The sequence below is a fragment of the Thalassophryne amazonica genome, chromosome 6 (assembly GCF_902500255.1).
Source record: "Thalassophryne amazonica chromosome 6, fThaAma1.1, whole genome shotgun sequence".
NCBI classification, from domain to species: Eukaryota; Metazoa; Chordata; class Actinopteri; order Batrachoidiformes; family Batrachoididae; genus Thalassophryne; species Thalassophryne amazonica.
Window position 1 is genome coordinate 33,090,455 of NC_047108.1, and position 6,000 is coordinate 33,096,454.

Below are 6,000 nucleotides of genomic sequence, written 5' to 3' on the forward strand. Positions count from 1 at the left end.
TGCGTGACCTCAAGCATAAGGCAAGAGGTCTAGAACAGAAATATCGTCATTCAAAATTAGAAGTATTCCACCTTGCGTGGCGTGATGCTATCTTAGACTATAAGCATGCATTATTGGCTACAAAGTGGACCTATTACTCTGATTTGATCAACAAAAACAAGCATAACTCAAAGTTCTTGTTCAACACGGTGGCAACACTTATTCATGGACAACCACTTGCAGTTCGCTCTCCTTTTACAGCACAAGATTTCCTGGATTACTTTGAGAAGAAAATAGAAGACATCAGGTTAAACATATCCCAGCATGCCTTAACCCAGCCACTACACCCTGCTATTGAGGTGGGCGCCACTACTGAGGTATTACCTAGATTTACAGAATTTGATAGTATCTCACTAGGCAAGCTGATGAAACTCGTAACATCAACAAAAAGCACAATCTGTTTATTTGCTCTTATACCAACAAAACTGTTTAAGGACCTTTGGCCCACTCTTGGGCCGACTGTACTGGAAATGATTAATCTTTCTTTAACTTCTGGATCTGTTCCTAACTGTTTCAAATCTGTAGTGATTAAACCATTACTTAAAAAACCTAATCTTGACCCTAGTATATTGAAAAACTATCAGCCAATTTGCTCTAAAATTCTGGAAAAATTGGTGTCACGGCAGCTCATGGACTTACTTACTGAAAATAATCTCTTTGAGCCACTGCAGTCTGCATTTAGAAAATATCATTCCACAGAGACGGCTCGCACTAAAGTGGTTAATGATCTTCTGCTTACAATGGATTCAGACACCACTACGGTTCTGTTGCTTAGATCTTAGTGCTGCATTTGATACGCTCCTCTTTCCACGACAAAAACTCCTGTAACAGTGGAATGTGCTGTTCATTTCTAAACTGGACGCTGTCTTGCCGTCTGACTAGCACAGGAATTGCAGAAGACGTGGACATCAGCACTTTTTCGGCACATTGAGACAGACGTGCGGAGGAATCTCGCGCGTCACGGCGGAGCCGCATGGCGCAAAGCAACGGCGTGATGAAGCCTCACAGGACATGTTGGGGCATGTCCAGCTCATGCTCAATTTCTCGGATATTCACACGACTGAAAAGCAACCGGAAGCCGTCTGAAAGCCACCTGAAAGCCGTCCTGAGAGACCAACACGGAGGTGGTTTTGTCCCGCGCCATGAGCGGCACGGTGGCGCATTCATCTGCTTCTTTATCCATGAAAAAAACTCCTGTAACAGTGGAATGTGCCAAAAAAGTGCTGATGTCCACTCCTTCTGCCTTTTTGTGAAAGTCAGACGACGTCCCAGATCACATTGGAAATGATCTGGTTGTTTCAGCAGGGTGTCAGCCTGTCGATCAGCGCTCGGAGCGTGGCACGCTCTCAGACGCTGTGGGCGGTCTTTAAACCGGCTGGAGCACTCCTTAATCTGTGTAATCCCCATAAAATCGTCCCTGAAAGCCATATTAATTTTCCGAATGGTGTCCACCTGGAGGTCTCTCACAGTTTCAGGAAAAAATTGATGCAGCAAAGCTCCAAATCATTCCGCCATTTCCTTAACAACGAGAGGGGTGGACCAGTGCTCACTCAAAGCCTGCTCACAGGCAAATGACGCAACCGTCAGGCGTGAAAAAACTCTCGCATGCGCACGAAGGTTCTTCAAGCTTGGCTGATACAATCACACGTGATTCAAATCCATATGGTTTTTGAAAAAATCCGATACTTTTCTAACAGACTGTGATAAACTGACAGAGCTAACTCAGAAACATTTCTTGGGGCAACTTGCATAAACATGCACTCTGTTAATTGGAATATTAACTTTTGCAAAATAATTTAAGTCAATACATACTGTGATTGTCAGTTACCAAAAATATGTTTTTTATGGAAACAGATTGCAATGGCAGCTTATTATCCAGAAGTCCCACAGACCTAAAATAATGTTTTCAACATGCATGAGCAGGAAGCATTGACATTTAAATAAAACAGCTCATAGACAAATAAGTTTTTTTACTGGTCACTTCACAACTTGCAGTTCAAACATTATCAGACATGTTTTTAAACAAACATGCTGAACATGAGATGAATAGTCACACGTTACAGTAGAACATCAACTTGATTTCACATTTCCAGAATGAACATTTGTCCAGGGTTTACTGTTTCGCTCAGACCTCATTTGAGGATCACTTCATGTCACAGTCAAACAGTGTTTTGTGGGAATTACATAACATAACAACATATTTCTTGCTTTATGATTCCTTTAATTTCAGCTGCTCAATTCATGTTTGCAGTGAGGCATGATATTATAATTATCCAGGGTAAAACATGTACATTGTACACAATATATTTGTAACACCTGGATACAATAATTTCTGTATGTAAAATGCAACATTCTCATTCTGGTAAAAAAAGCTTGCAGTGCTCTCCAGGCTGGTGTGGTTTCACGTGGTCTGCGGTTGTGAGGCTGGTTGGATGTACTGCCAAATTCTCTGAAATGCCTTTGGAGACGGCTTATGGTAGAGACATGAACATTCAATACACGAGCAACAGCTCTGGTTGACATTCCTGCTGTCAGCATGCCAATTGCACGCTTCCTCAAATCTTGCGACATCTGTGGCATTGTGCTGTGTGATAAAACTGCACCTTTCAGAGTGGCCTTTTATTGTGGGCAGTCTAAGGCACACCTGTGCACTAATCATGGTGTCTAATCAGCATCTTGATATGGCACACCTGTGAGGTGGGATGGATTATCTCAGCAAAGGAGAAGTGCTCACTATCACAGATTTCGACTGGTTTGTGAACAATATTTGAGGGAAATGGTGATATTGTGTATGTGGAAAAAGTTTTAGATCTTTGAGTTCATCTCATACAAAATGGGAGCAAAACCAAAAGTGTTGCGTTTATATTTTTGTTGAGTATATGTAACCTGGCCTGAAGTTTTTCATTTTTTTTAATATGTATTACCATTTACACCAGAGAATCTGATCAAATTTATTGTCATGGGTTTCAATGTGGCCAACCTTTCAGAACCTTAGTTATTTATTATTTGATTTCTAGAATCATGGGCAAATATGCAGCCTGGGCCTAACTTTTTCAATTTCTTCTCAATAGCTTTTACAATTTTCATCCAAGCAACAGGTAAATAGCATTATTTAACTACAGCCACGTGCCGACCTACCTACCTACTTCTAAATTAGTGAAACACCATTTCCTCTCCAACCTACGGGTTATCTGCTTTAAGCTGCGAGTTTGTGAGTTATACCACGGAGTCAGGCACTTCTGATTTAAGGTTCTCTTTTTCAGAGGAGCTACAGCATCCAAAGTTGTGCTCAGTGAGGATGTAAAACTATTGACGAGACAATCTATCTCACTCACAGAGTTTAGGTAGCTACTCTGCACTGTGTTGGTATATGGCATTGGAGAACATAACAAAGAAGGAATCATATCCTTAAACCTAGTTACAGCGCTTTCCGAAAGACTTCTACTGTAATGAAACTTATTCCCCACTGCTGGGTAGTCCATTAAAGTAAATGTAAATGTTATTAAGAAATGATCAGACAGAAAGGGGTTTTGAGGGAATACTGTTAAGTCTTCAATTTCCATACCATAAGTCAAAACAAGATCTAAAGTATGATTAAAGTGGTGGGTGGACTTATTTATATTTTCATATTATCATCATATTAATACTACGACATCTTACCGCAATGTCAAAGACGTGACGGGCATCTTTTATAGCCTGCCTGTAAGTGAAGGCATCAGTGCAAATGCAGCCAGCATGGAAGCTGACCCCAATGACCTCCAAGTCCAGCTCTTTAGCACACATCAGCACCTTGTTGACGGTCGACAGTGTGGCACCAAACTTTGAACTCAGACGTAACAAAGATTTAGAATCATCCACTGCAATGCGGAGTACCAGCCTGAAAAGCAGAAAGTTCACAGAATCACAGTGTGATCAAACTTTGAAACAGAAATCCAGATTTGGTTGACTTACTTGGCACTGGGATGGCAATGAGAAATTTTTTGGAGTTCAATCTCACTATCAAAGGTCATCATTGTGACTCCACACATGCAGGCATACCTGACATGAAACTGTGGTTTTGACGGATGTGCATAAATTATTTTATCAGGAGACACTCCAAGAGAAAGAGCCAGCTTTATCTCATTCTGTGAAGGACCAAAAAAAACCAAACAAACAAAAAAAAAAAAACAAAAAGCAAAAGGTTTCCCAATGAGCCAGCAAACATATTCCCAGAGGAAATAAATTAAAGCTGACCAGAGCTGTCAGTCTGTCTGTAACTTCAGGTTCTGTTCCTAAATGTTTCAGATCTGCAGTGATTAAATTCTGTCAACATCAACATCAACATGGGAGCCTTATCGGCTCCTGAAGGTCAAATGCCCTGCTCCTCCCCCAGAAGAATCTACGGCTTTGGTGAAGGAAATCAGCTCCCTCTTCTTATCTATCTAACCCCACCCACAGCCTGCTGTTGCCTAGCAATATCAGACTTTACACACACAAGGACAGAAACTGACAAACTCAAATCATCTGCACGACATGTCTCTCTCCCTCCATCCCTATTACCCCCAACCCCTTGTGTCTCTCCACTCCACTCACCCTGGCTTCCTCCCCACCACCTCAAAAGCAGCGTGGTTTTTACTGCTGCTGATGCCTTCAACTTCCTAAGCTGGGCGGCGCAGGCCCTCTTCCTGCAGCCTTCACCCACTTTGCCTCAATTTGGACGACGGACTGCTTCAGTTTTAGTGCACATAAACAATGTCAAATGTATATGTGTTGTCTTTAATTCTGATGTGTGCCATTTTTACATTCAACTAGTAATAATAATAATAAAATGATGCAATGCTTAAAGAGATATTCAGCACAAATACCTCAGAATGATCATCAAGGACTTAGTTTATATGGAATAAACTATTATGAATTATTTAGTAACAGTATTAGTTTTCTATCTGGTGAAAAAAAATAGCCATTCTCAAGATTGTCATATGGATAACTGCAGAGTTTTCCTGAGATGTATTAATCTAAGAGAAAAAGTGTGAATATACTCACTCAAGTCCTGCCTTGAAAGTGAATTACAGGTGATGTAACAAACCAATTTTGTCAGCTGACAGAATATTTCTCCACCTTCTTCCACCAAGTTTGATGAATGACAACACAGCCACTCAGACTTGAACCTGCCCCTAAGTCCCACCCCTTTTACAGATACAGATCCTTTATCATCATTATAATCAGTACAGTGAAAGGTAATGTGCAAACCTCTCAGTGCAAATATAAATTTGGATGTAACAGACACTGTACTTTGTTACATTACTGTGTACATGTGTTGTCATCCTCAACCCACGTGGGGATTGGTGTAATTGATTGATTTAAGATTAGATTGTCTTTTTTCCACCAATGGTAAAAGGGATGCCTTTTTTAACCCCCCCAGCTGACAGAACTGGCTGAACAGAACAAGTCAGACTTCTCTTTGGATATGTGCAAACATGGCTTCAAAGTTAACACACAAGAATAAAATGCATTAAAATACACCATGCCGTGTTAGTGAAATACCCTGGATCTGTTTCTTGCACGTGGTATTGCTGTCACGAATATTGACATCATGCCTCTTACATCAGTGGTGTCTGTTCACTCACTTATTAACTTTACAGTTTCGCTGCCGTGTTTAGTGGAACAACAACCTTATATATCACGACGGCGATGCATCAACTCCTCAGCTAAGACTGAACTCGAAGCTAGACTGCCGGATGTCTTCGCTTCACATTTGGCAAATACCCAATCAGTAGACAGCCTTGTGGATAGTTTAAACTCAGTACTCAAAACTACTGTGGGAGTATGGCCTTTTATTAATTGAATTTATCATTAATATTGCATGTTTATGGTTTGTTTAGTTTGCTGTGCTTTATACCTTTCTGTATGTATTTTATTTTTGCTGTGTTCTGGGAATGTTGAGTTGTGTTCAGGCCACGCCCACTTTTCCTACAGACTGCT